A 14,385-nucleotide genomic window follows, 5' to 3' on the forward strand; every position below is an offset into this window, starting at 1 on the left:
CTTAAGAAAACGGACTCACAGGAATCATGCTGGATCATGGGGATCATTCATCCAGACAAGAGCGTGCATGATCTTAATTAACTTCTAACAGAACACCAACAAAATAAATCCTAGTAATATAGCTACAAACCGTATATAGCGTTGTCATTCTGCCGGAGGGTGGCAACGAAAGGGAGGCACCGAGTGGCAGGTAAGCGACACAAAAATGGAGAGGGAGGCAAGCACATATATATAAATATTTCTATGCACCCAGTTCAGCAGTTGCGGACACTAACTGAGCCTAGCCGCGCGTTACAAAGGTCTTTTCGGTTCAGCGCGGTCTATTATGGTGTCTAGTTTCCTAAACATGTCCGCTCTGAGGGCACGCCCTCGGTGACACGGATGGAAACTGCACCCCTTGCCACGTATGTTAAAAGCAACACGGATACCACCTGTCAGTGACCAAAGCCGACACAGTTCCCTCTCCCGCCTCTATTTTGTGAAGCGCCTCCCCTCCCTTTGCTACCGATTTTGTTGGCTGTCTCGACAGAATAGTTCACATGTGCATGCTTCCACAACGCCTCCTGTCACCTAGCCAACCATTTCGCCGCCGGTTGGTCACCAAATCGGGCCAGAGCGCGACGACTACTCTGAGCGTCCACAATGCACGCAAAGTGTTCGGCCGTTTGTTTTGTAGGCGACGATGCTTGTGCTTCTTTCCTCTCTTGTCGGCATTGTTTTTATTAATGGTATCTTTTGCATAGTAGACATGGATAGCGATGATAATAGGACGATGTCACCTCCAGTGTTGAAGTTCAGAAGCACTTGTCGATCCTCGCTTTGTCTTCAAAAAATGCAAGCCGCGGAGCTGAAGAAGTGGTAACAGCAGGGATGGAGAGTGCTGCCACAAGATGAGCAAGGACATGTTCATGGAAAATCGATCTTCATAGCGTGATAGAGTATGAAAAGTACTTCATCTGGAGCATGAGGTCTTTGGCACGTTTGGTTTCATGTCCATCCAGAAGTGCACTGCTAGCATGGGAAGGCTTACATATGGAGCCCCTAGTGATGCACAAGGCGACTACCTTCACATGACTAATTTCACTGCCATCGAACGCATGTGTAGATTCTGTAGAGTGGTGGTGGGAAAGTTGGGGAAAGACTATTTGAGAGGGCTAAATGAAGCAAATACTACAAGGATCATGCCACAAAATGCAACGAGAGCATTTTCTAAGATACTTGGAAGTATCGATTGCATGCACTGGCCATAAAAGAACTGTCCGTATGCTTGGCAAAGTTTGTACAAAGAGCATCATAGATACTGTAGTGTGGCACTTAAAACTGTGGCAGGTCAAGACCTATGGATTTAGCATCCATTCTTTGGCATGGCAGGATCATACAATAACATCAATGTGTTGCAGCGACAAGAATTGGGTAGCACTTTTGATTGGACCGGATAAACACCTACGTAGCTCAAAATGCTCCTTCAGGTACATCATCATTTTTAACCATATTTGAAATCGCAAAGAAGGAACAATACCCTTTTATTAACTTTTTTTTTCCTTCAGAGAACCTGGATTAGATGAAATCTTTCCTTTTTAAGTGCCACCACCTTAAATGTACGTGTTGATTAGAGCCTTAAGTTATATTCTCCTTTAACTCCTCAATAATCTGATCAACAATTATCCTACTGGAATCGACTATGATTTCCATATGAAGAGACCTCACAAACATTTCTTGGCCATCATCGAATCCTGCAATGCAAGAGTCTACTTGTAAATTGAGAAGATACATCACGATCAGCAACAGCTATTTCACAATCATCAACACCATCGAACCACCATGTGGATCAACACTACTAGAATCTGGCGCACCCACATCACAAATCATAGAAAAAAAAGATTAAATTTGCGATTAGCTTTATAGTTTTCGTAAATCTATAACAGCTGATGGGAGTGCTCAGGTTCTTCATACACATATTTTTTTTCATCCACACTAATTTAGCCTTTTGTTTGGAGCTCCAAGAAATTCTAATATGAAGAATATCAACCAGCTGCGAAGCAGACACAATCTCACTGCTATTCACAACCAATCTCACAACCCGCAAAGCCTCATTTCTCTACAGGCCAAATCTAGTTTTGTAGTGTACCGATGAACTCATACTGATATTTTGCATACGAATGCTGGATCAATGCTAGTTAGCAATTAAGCAAAAAATAGAGAAAATTCAATTGCATCTCTATGATGGTTTTTTTTTAAAAAAAAGCTACCAATCCAACAAAGTTAAGAAAAATACACCTCTGATTTCTCTTGATGGAAGTTGAAGACCACCCCCCTTCAAACTTAGGCATCATGTGTCGCTGTGCTAGAGTCGGCGGCGGAGCTACCATGCCAGAGTAAGAGCCGAAGCTGCCATCTAGCTAGCTCTTTGCTTGCTCCTGGCCGCTAGCTCTTCGCTTGCCGCTCCTCGGTCCAGGCTTGTTGCAAGACCCCTTGTTCTTTTCCCGGCTCTCAACTCTTGCCTCTTCCGTCCGCATTGCTCCACGCGTCGAGATGAGGGCGGATAAGCTGCCCCGTTCAACTTGCTAGCCATGTGCGTCCCCGGAATTCGTCGCAGGCCTAGAGGTTTAAGGCTTGGATGGGCAATGAAGGGGATTTTAGCCGTACTAATAGCATGTGGACTTGACATGCTATCACATAACGAAGTTACATAATGAGTGTTAGAGTATAAAGAGAAGAGACACAAAGAAATGAAGCAAATGATTCTCTTATATGATTGCAGTGTGGAAGTTCCACTTATATACAGGCTGAAGGGGTGTGTTGGGAAGACACCTCTTCCCCAACAGACACCTCCTGGGAGGCATCCCTCCCATACACAATTGATCACATATTTTATTTCCTAACACTCCCCCTTGATCAATTTGTCATCTGTATATTGCAATCCAAAGACTCCTCCTAAAAAACCCTGTGGGAAAAATTGAGGAGAAATATTATAACGATATGCCACCGAAAACTCCTTTAAAACCCAGTGGGAAAAATTAAGGAGAAACCATGTGTCATACGTCCGCACTTGTATTTATATTGTCTCGTTAAAAACCTTATATGAGAAACCTTAGGGAAAACTCATAAAGGGAAAAAGAGTACAATATCAGTGATCGGAAGATCATCAACGAGTTATAACTAGGGATTTTACTCCCCCTCAACATTGCAAACCTAAAGGTTGTCTCATACCAATTTCACAAACTTAATTATGAAATACAACTGTTGGTAGAGATACTGTGAATATCACAATATTTTGTTTGCAAATTATCCTCTTACATTTATGTAATTTATGAGGATAAATATAACTCATAAGCAATACAAGTGACATTATCTTGGTAGATAATGATAGGTGATTCGAATGAATCTCCACATGAACTCACATGTGGTCAATCATTCTGCGATATCATACACATCTTGTGATGCTTCATATGATTTCTGCAGAATGATCACCGGAAGGATCCATTTAGAGTCTATTCTGAAGACTTCCTTCTGAATACTCTTCCAGTAAATCCAGTCTTTGATATGGCAGTGTTGGGATCAGATAATTATCCACTATCATATATCACACATTGGTCCCATCTTGATTTTCATACTAGAATTAATCAAGAGTTTTGTGCCTTGGATATATCTTAGAATAATCCATACACAAACCTTATACCTCTCGGGGGATTGCACTCTCAATAAATTGCCAACAAACATAATGTCAGGCCTGACGTATTTTGCAAGATATCTCTGTGCTCCGATGGTAGATATGGAACTTCAGCTCCATCTATCACTTCACCATCTTCCCACCTTTTCAAGGATTGGTATCCCATATTAGGTCTAATATGACCATATGTGTCTCCGATATTATATATCCATATTGAACTTATTCAATATTTCGGGATATATGAAGACTGATATACATTTATTCCTGGGGGAATAAGCTCAAGTTAAAAACTTAAGCATGATTTGGTTCGACCCAAATCTCCGTCTTAAATGATTGTGTGTATCTCAAATGTCTCGAATAAAGACATTGATGATAAGATCATCAACACCACTTAGGTGACGTAAAATCCAATTAAGGATTTACCCATGAGTACACATCAACAATCATTGATATTAGAGTTATCCTTATCATGGAAGAACTCACCCAGTCGGTTGTACCACATAATTATCTCCGACTACTTCAAGTCATAGAATGACTCCAGAAGTTTGACACACACACATGTTGCGATTTTCCTTTGGATTCAGAATATTAAGTCCTTCAAGACTTTAACATATAAGTCCAAATTGAGTGACCAGTGGGAGTATGCAGGCACAACTACATACATCAACCACATGGATCAGTACTGCCAATGACATTTAGAATCGAAACATAATTCCACTCATACCAAGATGGTATGCCACATCAAGACTGATGTCGGGTTTCTGCGAAAACCCTTGTGCTACAAAAGCCTCGCTTTATCACCACCTCATTCTCTCTTCCCTTATGGGAGATACTTATGAGGAGAATGTTTTACTATCATAAATACCTCTCTCTGATGAGCGAGCGCTACTCTTCCTCAGTTGCTTCCTTTCATTTGAACCAATATAAGTGCAACAACACTCTCCATGGATTTTGGTTCAGGGCTCAAAAGGATTTTAGCAATTCCAGGAAGATTTATATGTCGACATATGTAGACTTTCTCATATACGATTCCCATGAATCGGTATCATTTGTGGAATTCACATTGTGCCTCTCAACTCGTTGTGACTTCCCATAACAACAAAGTCAAGGTGTTTCGATGTCCCAGCACACAAAAATGTGTGCGCACTGTGCTGGGTCCTGGATGATACACATCCTTCAGGTGTCATTCAACCTCAGGTTGAACCACATTTAGTGATTGGGAGACCATCTCTTTTGTTCCAACAAAAACAAAGAGAACTTAGTCTCGTATGATCAGAATTCTCCCCCTCTTGCTCTCATATGGGGAGACGAGTGGTTTATTAGGTACCTCCACTCAATCTGATACATGACCAAAATGACACCTTTGTCACTAGTAAATATATTGGCAGATTATTTGCAATAAAATGCAAATTACTCATAACCTGAACCTCTAGTTCAGTATCTTAAGTACGTGGATCAAATGTCAACGACACTTCTTAGCCATTTCCTGGCATTCCGTGTGGTACACATCTCCCCCTAATGCCAGAAAATGTCCTTATTGCAAAAGCAATCATCGTACATGCCCTAACTCCCTTTTCAGGGTTAAGGTATGTGACGGATTAACAATCATACCACAGTTATTCCTCACATAGATCCCAAATATATGTGAGGGCCCGTGACATACGCCGAGGTGGTGATATCGGATGCAACCGATTACCGCATATGGGAAATCCTATTTCCACGTACAAACTGCAAGGGGACGCAGTGTTAAACATGCGGCGTGTGATTTCGCATGTTACCACCAACTAAATGTTGGCAAATCACAATTCTGTAACATTGGCCATGCAACTTTGACTCTCTTTCAGAAGAGATCTAGCCAAACCATTGTGGGTATGTACAAAATATACTGAATATGACCATTGAATGTTCGTGAATCAAATTCAACGAAAATTCCATTCCAATGGCATTATCCCACGTTAGGATACTTTGCTCTAAATTCGTCAATTTGAGCACTTAATTCAGTATTCACATGGTTTTGTGTGAATGATACACACATAAGACCATCTTCAAGATGCATCTGTGCAACCACGAAGCACCAACATAACCCACACAATGGTTGAGTAATCCACATACATTCTTGAATGCTTTCAAGAGTAATGTGTGGCTCATTCTGAATTTTAAGGTGAGAGTGCCTTAAAATTAATTCCCTTATGGCATATCCAGTGCACATAAAATTTTATGGTTGTTGGGAATATTGCAACAGTCAAGTGTTGGTCAACAGAATTGTCAATAATTTCTCTAACTTCCCATACCATGGTGATAAAGGAAGAAAAATTAGTGTGTACGCAACAAAATTGAGTATGAAATGATTCATACACTCAATTTTCTCAACAATCATGTCCTCGGGACAAGATGTTGCAAATTATACTACATGTAGTAGTACAAGAATAGGCTAATGATATCTGGAATAACCAGGAAACTAAGCAAAATCTCCAGGACATCTTGGGCATAATCATCCACAAGCATATCATCATTGTGAAGGAGTCAGTTTCCTTCTACAATGCCAGACTATTTTCTGGTTGTTCCTTTGAAGTTGAACTTCAATCTTATCCCATTAAACTCATTTGCCTTCTCCGATAAGGAGCCGGTGGTATGATTCAATCCAATACTTGACATATTGGTAACCATTTGTACGATATTTCGTACTACCACCCCTTTGACAAACTTGAGAGTTTTCATTGCGATCATTTCTCTTAAATGATCCATTCCCTTTTGAGATTTATACTCCATTTTTATTTGTCATTTTATCTTCACTTTACATTCAACTCTCCGTGGTTTTTAACCACTAAATTGCTTAGCACTAAGAGCGCAAGCATGAATTTCAGGCAATGGTATAACACCCATTGAACATGAAGATCCTTCATAAGAAGTTCATCATATTTTTGCTCTGAAATAAAAATGATATTTATATTTACCATCATAGGAGAATGTAAAGTGCAGTAAGGGCTTACAATCAGATATGTATCTGAAATTGCCTTATCATATAATCTCAACCCAATGTTGATTTATAGACAAAAAAAACTTATAAGCCTTAACGGACTTGCTGTCCCAAACACGAATCAATAGTCATTTGTGTGATGCTTATAATATATCTCATTAAGGGGGGTCCCAAAAGGGACAATGGATATTCACCATCCATTTAAATACTCAATTTGAGAATCGAGTCATTGCGATTATGCTATCTTATAAATAGCCATGGCATTATCTACATGTGGAGTTTCTGTGGCGACATGGCCACGGGTCGACAAAATCATCAATGTCCAGGACCCATGTTAAATGATTACTCCCACATAATGTCATCTCATCGCATTACCTTTCAAGAAAGGTCAGCCATATGATGCATGGAATGTTCATGCGTTAATTTACCATCAGTAAATTAAGTAGGATGAAAATGCTATGGCTGCGCATAATCATGGTCATGGTGATTCGTAGTGACCATAAGTCAAGCCTTCCACCAGAACACCACAATGTGGTGTAGATCTTCAAATTAAAGTCGGTCACCTCAAAAGGGACAAACCTTTAATTTCCTTAAAACACATGGAGGTAGTCAACCACCTAGTGGTGCCTCACTCTTATGGACATTCTCATCGATCATAACCTCCACAACCTTATGTTATTTATAACACATGAAGGTAATCACCACAAAAATGGTGTTAAACCTCTCAGTTGTGCCTGAAAATTAATTCGTAGCTATGATGGCGTCTCATAAGTTGTGTTTCCATGGAAGGTAATCACCAAATTATGCAAGTATTTTGCATAATTCTCTTCAGAGCATAACATGGCGATGTTATCGTCGCCAATGTCTTGGTTCCACATTTGATGGAGTACGTGACAGTAAAGTCACAACCAATGACAAATGCTATGAAGTTGTGAAGCACTTGGAAAAACTTCATCAAGGTAGTCACCAGATGTGTAGACATCATAGTTTTAAACAAAAAATATTTCGTTGCTATGATACTATGCCATAACTATTGCCTTCATTTTTGCTTGAAACACATGAGATAATCACTACTAAATAATGTAGACCTCACTCTTATGGAGCTTTTTCAACCTTGTGTTAATTAAAACACATTGAAGGTAATCACCGCATGGCGGTGTAGACCTCGCAGTTGAGAACGAAATAAATTCGTTGCCATCATGCAATCCATAAGTTGTGTGCAAAATTGAAGGGGTCATTATGTCATAATGACATAATTTAGACCTTAAGGTAACGGTGCATAATCAACAGTTAAGTAGTAGATGCCACATATCAATTACCTTCTAATTGACAAGTATAAACTTGACATAGTTATGCAAGTGTCATACACTTTGCTACCTGATGTTTTCCAAATTTGCAAGCAAATTCCATATTCTATAAGAATGATGGAGCCGTCATTGTTGCTTTGCAACCGTATTACTAATGTAATACATACGTCATTTTACATCACGTAAAATGATGCATAATCAATTATTATGCGATTCAGCATGACACAATAATTTATTATGTATATTTGCTCTCAAGCCCCGCAAATAACAATAAACACATGGTCAAACTGCTGAAAACAGCAAGAGTCCAACAAGACTCAATTGCAATTTCCATAAGTCCAAAGTGTAGATCTCAAGATCTGAAAAATCTAGAGATGAACCACATATTTTATGGACTTAATGCAGGGGAGACGATTTACATAATCGTTAAAGAGATAGTTTTCTACTCTCCCGCGCCGGCCGGCCTTGCCGGAAGTTGCCGTTCATGGCTGCCGCTGCGCCATGCTTTGACGGCTGCACGCGGCCGCGCGGGGTGGACGCCTGCTTCCGCGCCGGGGCCGAGGTCCGTCCGCGTCGGAAGCCGCCGGGCCAAGAGCCCGCCAGTTTCCTGGACGCCTCCTGGGATGCGGACGCGCAGCCACGCAAAGGCAGGACAAGGCGCCTCCACCCGATGTAGCGGAAATGGGTTGCCGACCGCGTTGCGCGCTGTCGATCGTGAAGACCAAGTGTTTCTCCGCTGCGTACGCCGGGTGGTCCTGGTCGTGGGCGTCGCCGCCGCCCTGCGTGTGGTGTGCGTGTCTGCCGCCGTTGCTTCGGATGGAGCACGTTGTATGCCATGCCAAGCCTCCGTTCCAGGAGTCGGCATGGATGGTTTCGTCCATGCGCCGCCGCGGACGCCGTGTAGTCGTGGTCGCGCGTGCCGCCGCGGACACATGCTTGTTTGTCTCCGGTTTTCATATACAGGAGAAGTCGAGGACGAACGGACCGCGCCGAAGATCGCCTCGTTTCCATGGGCATGGACATCGTCGAGGACGTCCGTCGCCTTGTGCCTTCTGTGGGCTGTCATCGCCACCGGTTGTTGCGGTAACGAGGCCAAGGGCCGCCGCGCCTATGAGCGCTGCTGCACGGCAAGAGGGCTGCCACCGAGCGCGCGGTTGGCTGAAAACACAGGGTCGCGCGCGCCGCCGGTTGAGAAGGCCAAAGGCGTCTCCGCCATGTCCTCCGCGCTTGAAAAATCCATGCGTTGTTTCTGCCGAATGGCTACATGCGGTGGCCGGCAGTTACGCGTTTCAATCTTCCTCTATCTGCGTTTAATTCAATGAATTGGATTCTAGATCATTGATTAACACAGGAAGACAAAACCGAATGGACGATGTCCTGATCAGTTTCAGTTCTGGACGAGTGCGGACGAATGCTCAGATTAGCCCAAATGCTCTTGGTAGAATCTACGTGCTGATAACGTGTTAGAGTATAAAGAGAAGAGACACAAAGAAATGAAGCAAATGATTCTCTTATATGTGTTAGAGTATATATCTGTACATTGTAGTTTCCCCATATGTTAGGGGGCTTCCTGCATATTTGCACCTGTACATGTACTATATATTGTGGCCTTTGGCCCCCTGGTAATACAACAAGCATATTATCTAACATGGTATCAGAGCAAAATTGATCCTCTAGTCCCGGCCGACGTTGCTTGTTCCTCTCCCGTCGCCCGTCCGACCTCGATCTGGCCGGCTCGATCTCCTGTTCTTCCGCGCGATCGGTGAACCTGGAAAGCTGATCCGCCCGCCCGCCCCGTCCGACGCCGAGCTTCTCTGCCCGACGTCCTCCACCTGGGCTGCTCTCCTCCGCGATCGTTCTTCCCCGGCCGCGTTTCTTCTCCGGCCCGTCCGCGTTCTTCCCCGGCCCGCGCGTCCGCCAGCCCCGTAAGGATCCGATCTCCATTGCCCCGCCAGATCCGATCTCCATCTCCACTCAAAAAGACCTCCACACTTTCGAGGCAGCAGCTACTAGTACTGCTTGACCGCGTTCTGTACCTTCTCCTTCATCTCATCTCTCCAATTGCTGTCAATTGCTGCTCGTCCGCCTCCAGCCTTGCCCGCTCTGCTCTCGTTTGGAGCTGCTGTCTGTCTGGTTGACTTCCGTGTGCAGTAAAAAAAAAAAAAAAAAAAAAAAAAAAAAAAGAGCAAAAAAAAAAAAGAGCAAAAAAAAAAAAAAAAAAAAAGAGCTATGTCTTCTTCCGCTGATCCTGCCTCCTCTTTTGGTCTCCCTTCGGTACTTGGTATTTGTCCGCTGCCTCCGTGTATGACGGCTAGCCATTCTTCGTCGCCGTTTGCAGCCTCTTCACGCGGCTCTGCCCGCGCTTCACCGACTCCGTCTACGTCGGCTCGCCGCTCTACATCGACTTTTGCGGCCTCTTCACGCGACTCTGTCCGCGCTTCGCCGACTTCGTTTACGTCGGCCCGCCGCTCTACATCGACTTTTGCGGCCTCTTCCCGCGGTTATGGCCGCGCTTCGTCGACTCCGTCTGTGTCGGCTTGCCGCTCTACATCGACTTTCGCGGCCTCTTCACGTGGTTATGACCGCACTTTGCCGACTCTGTCTTCATCGGCGTGGTGCTCTCCGTCGCCCCCTTTGGTGGCCTCTGTGCGTGTGGATGATAGCTCCTCGTCGGCACCTGATTGTATGTCGACCTCTCCAGTCGCGCCCCTCTCTGCGCATGAGATAGCGCAGCTTCACTGCCTGCTGGATGCTTGGGATTCCAGTTTACGTCAGCAGCCTCGCGGTCCGAGTCTCCGTCGTCGTCCTCATTGCACCTACTGTGGCAAGGTTGGCCACACTTCCTCCACCTGCTGGACGCGGGATCCCAGTTTACGTCAGCAGTTTCAGGATCGTCGCCAGGGCCGGCTCTTCGGGATCTTCTGCAGCTTGCACTCTCCGATCGGGACATTCTCGGGGTCTTCGTGGTCTGCTCGCTACCTGCACTCTTCCTCGCCGGGTGCCGCTGGTTCTGTGGATCGACTCTTCTCGGCATGCGACCACCACTTTCTACACAGTACGTCCCCGTGGTATCTGGATTACGGAGCTTCCTTTCATATGACCTCTCGCCTTCTATCCCGTCTCGCTCTTCGGTCTCTTATTTCTCCTGTCCGTGTTGTCACGGCCGATGGTACCTCTATTCCCGTTTCGGTACAGCACCCTTTCTACTCCCTCTTTCTCTCGTCCCTCGATGTTTCTCATGTTCCTCGCCTTCGTATGAACCTTTTCTCGCTAGCCAGCTCACCGATTCTCGTTGTCGCGTCATTCTTGATGCTGAGTCTTGTGCGGTTCAGGATCGTCGCACCCAGGCCCTGGTTGGAGCCGGCCCTCGTAGCCGTCGATCTCCGGGGCTTTGGGAGTTAGATCAAGCTTCGTGTTCCTTCCGTCGCCACTTCATCTGCCGCTGCTCCTCCGGTTGTTGCCTCTGTCACCGGCTCTTTTCAGCAGTGGCATCATCGTCTTGGTCACCTTTGTGACTCTCGCCCGTCGTCTTTGGTTCATCGTGGCCTTAAAGGGGTCTGCATCTGCGGAGATGGGTCGTTACACCGTCGGGGTTGTAGGTTAGGCAAACAGATTCAGCTTCCTTATCCTACTAGTGTGTCTGTCTCTCGGCGACCGTTCGATTTAGTCCATTCGGATGTTTGGGGTCCGGCTCCCTTCGCTTCGAAAGGGGGCCATCGATACTATATCTTATTCATTGATGATTTTTCACGATACACCTGGGTGTTTTTCATGCACTCTCGCAAATGAGGTGCTCTCTATTTATCGGCGTTTTGCGGCCATGGTCCGCACTCGCATTCCTCACCTATTCGTGTGTTCCGTGCTGATTCTCGCTGGTGAGTATATCTCTCAAAGCACCTTCGTGGTGTCCTTGCCGAGGAGGGCACCCTCGCTCGCTTTTCTTGTCCGGCGCGCATGCTCAAAATGGCGTCGCCGAGCGTAAGCATCGTCATCTTCTTGAGACCACCCGTGCTATGATGATTGCCTCTTCTCTTCCGCCACATTTCTGGGCTGAGGTCGTCGCCACGTCGGCCCACCTCATTAACATTCAGCCTTCCGCTGCTCTACGAGGTGGCATTCCTCTCGAGCGTCTCTCGGTGTTTCTCCGTACTACTCGACTCTCCGTTCATTTGGTTGCGTCTGCTATGTCCTTCGCCTCCTCGCGAACGCACCAAACCGACCGCTCGATGCGTTGAGTGTGTTTTTCTCGGATACAGTGATGAGCATAAGGGCTATCGCTGTTGGGACCCCGTTGGTCGCCGGATGCGCATCTCTCGTGACGTCACATTTGATGAGACGCGTCCCTTCTATCCTCGCCCCACCTCGGGTACTTACCCGGTGGATGATATCTCTTTTCTTCTTTTTCCGGATGCACCCCCTGCTGTCCCTCCTCCCCTCCATCCTACTTCGATGCGCCCCTTCGATGCCATCTTCTCGTTCGTCTAGTCCACCTAGTACTCCTCGTTCTCCGGCTTCGGCTCCTTCCGATTCTCGTCCCTTCTTCCTCTTCTTCTCGATGACTTGTCTTCTACGGATGACCTTCCCCTTCTCGGCCTGTTCGTCGCGTCGTGCTCCGATTCGTTACATCTCCTAGTCAGTATGGTCTCTCCGTCGTTTCCGAGCCGACTTCTTATCGGGATGCCGAGCGTCATCCTGAATGGCAGCTTGCCATGGCTGAGGAGATCGCTGCGCTTGAGCGCACTGGCACTTGGGATCTTGTTTCTCCCCCTTCTGGTGTTCGTCCCATCACGTGTAAGTGGGTCTATAAAATTAAGACTCGCTCTGATGGATCTCTTGAGCGCTATAAAGCGCGTCTTGTGGCTCGTGGTTTTCAGCAGGAGCACGGCCGTGACTATGATGAGACTTTTGCCCCTGTGGCTCATATGACTACTGTGCGTACCCTTCTTGCTGTTGCCTCTGTTCGCCGCTGGTCTGTCTCCCAGCTTGATGTTCAGAATGCTTTTCTTAATGGCGAGTTGAGTGAGGAGGTTTACATGCAGCCTCCTCCTGGGTATTCTGTTCCTGATGGGATGGTTTGTCGTCTTCGACGTTCTCTCTATGGTCTCAAACAGGCCCTCGTGCCTGGTTTGAGCGCTTTGCCTCTGTGGTGACTCTTGCTGGTTTCTCTCCTAGTCTTCATGATCCAAGACTTTTTGTTCACACTTCTCCTCGTGGACGCACCCTTCTCCTTCTCTATGTTGATGATATGATCATTACCGGTGATGATCCCGAGTATATTGCCTTTGTAAAGGCTCGTCTTCGTGATCGGTTTCTCATGACCGATCTTGGTCCTCTTCGCTATTTTCTTGGGATTGAGGTTTCCTCCACTTCGATGGCTTTTCTATCTCTCAGAGAAGTACATTCAGATCTTCTTACTCGTCTTGCTCTTGGGGATGAGCGCACGGTTGATACTCCTATGGAGCTTAATGTTAAGCTTCGTCCTACCGATGGTGATCCTCTTCCCGATCCCACACGTTATCGTCATCTTGTTGGGAGTCTTGTTTATCTTGCTTGTCACTCGTCCCGATATTTCTTATCCCGTTCATATTCTCGAGTCGGTTGTCTCAGCTCCTACCACTGTTCACTACAGTCATCTCCTCCGTGTTCTTCGTTACCTTCGTGGCACAATCACTCGTCGCCTTTTCTTTCCTCGTTCTAGCTCTCTCCAGCTCCAGTGCTACTCGGATGCTACGTGGGCGAGTGATCCTACGGATCGTCGTTCACTTTCTGCTTACTGTGTGTTTCTTGGTGGTTCGCTTGTTGCTTGGAAGACGAAGAAACAGGTAGCGGTTTCTCGTTCGAGTGTTGAGGCTGAGCTGCGGGCTGTGGGTTTGTTGATGGGTGAGGTGACCTGGGGACGGGGGGTGCTGGCAGATTTTGGGGTCTCTCGTTACGACACCCACTCCACTTTTGTCCGACGATGTGTGCTATCAGTATTGCACGTGATCCGGTCAAGCATGAGCTGACCAAGCATATTGGTGTTGATGCTTTTTATACACGTGCTCAGGTGCAGGATGAGGTTGTTGCGGTTCATTATGTGCCTTCAGATTTGCAGTTGGCGGATTTCTTTACAAAGGCACAAACTCGAGCGCAGCATGACTTTTTACTCTCCAAACTCAGTGTTGTGGATCCACCATGAGTTTGCGGGGGGGGGGGGTGTTAGAGTATATATCTGTACATTGTAGTTTCCCCATATGTTAGGGGGCTTCCTGCATATTTGCACCTGTACATGTACTATATATTGTGGCCTTTGGCCCCCTGGTAATACAACAAGCATATTATCTAACAATATGATTGCAGTGTGGAAGTTCCACTTATATACAGGCTGAAGGGGTGTGTTGGGAAGACACCTCTTCCCCAACAGACACCTCCTGGGAGGCATCCCTCCCATA

Source organism: Lolium perenne, chromosome 5, assembly GCF_019359855.2.
Source record: "Lolium perenne isolate Kyuss_39 chromosome 5, Kyuss_2.0, whole genome shotgun sequence".
NCBI classification, from domain to species: domain Eukaryota; kingdom Viridiplantae; phylum Streptophyta; class Magnoliopsida; order Poales; family Poaceae; genus Lolium; species Lolium perenne.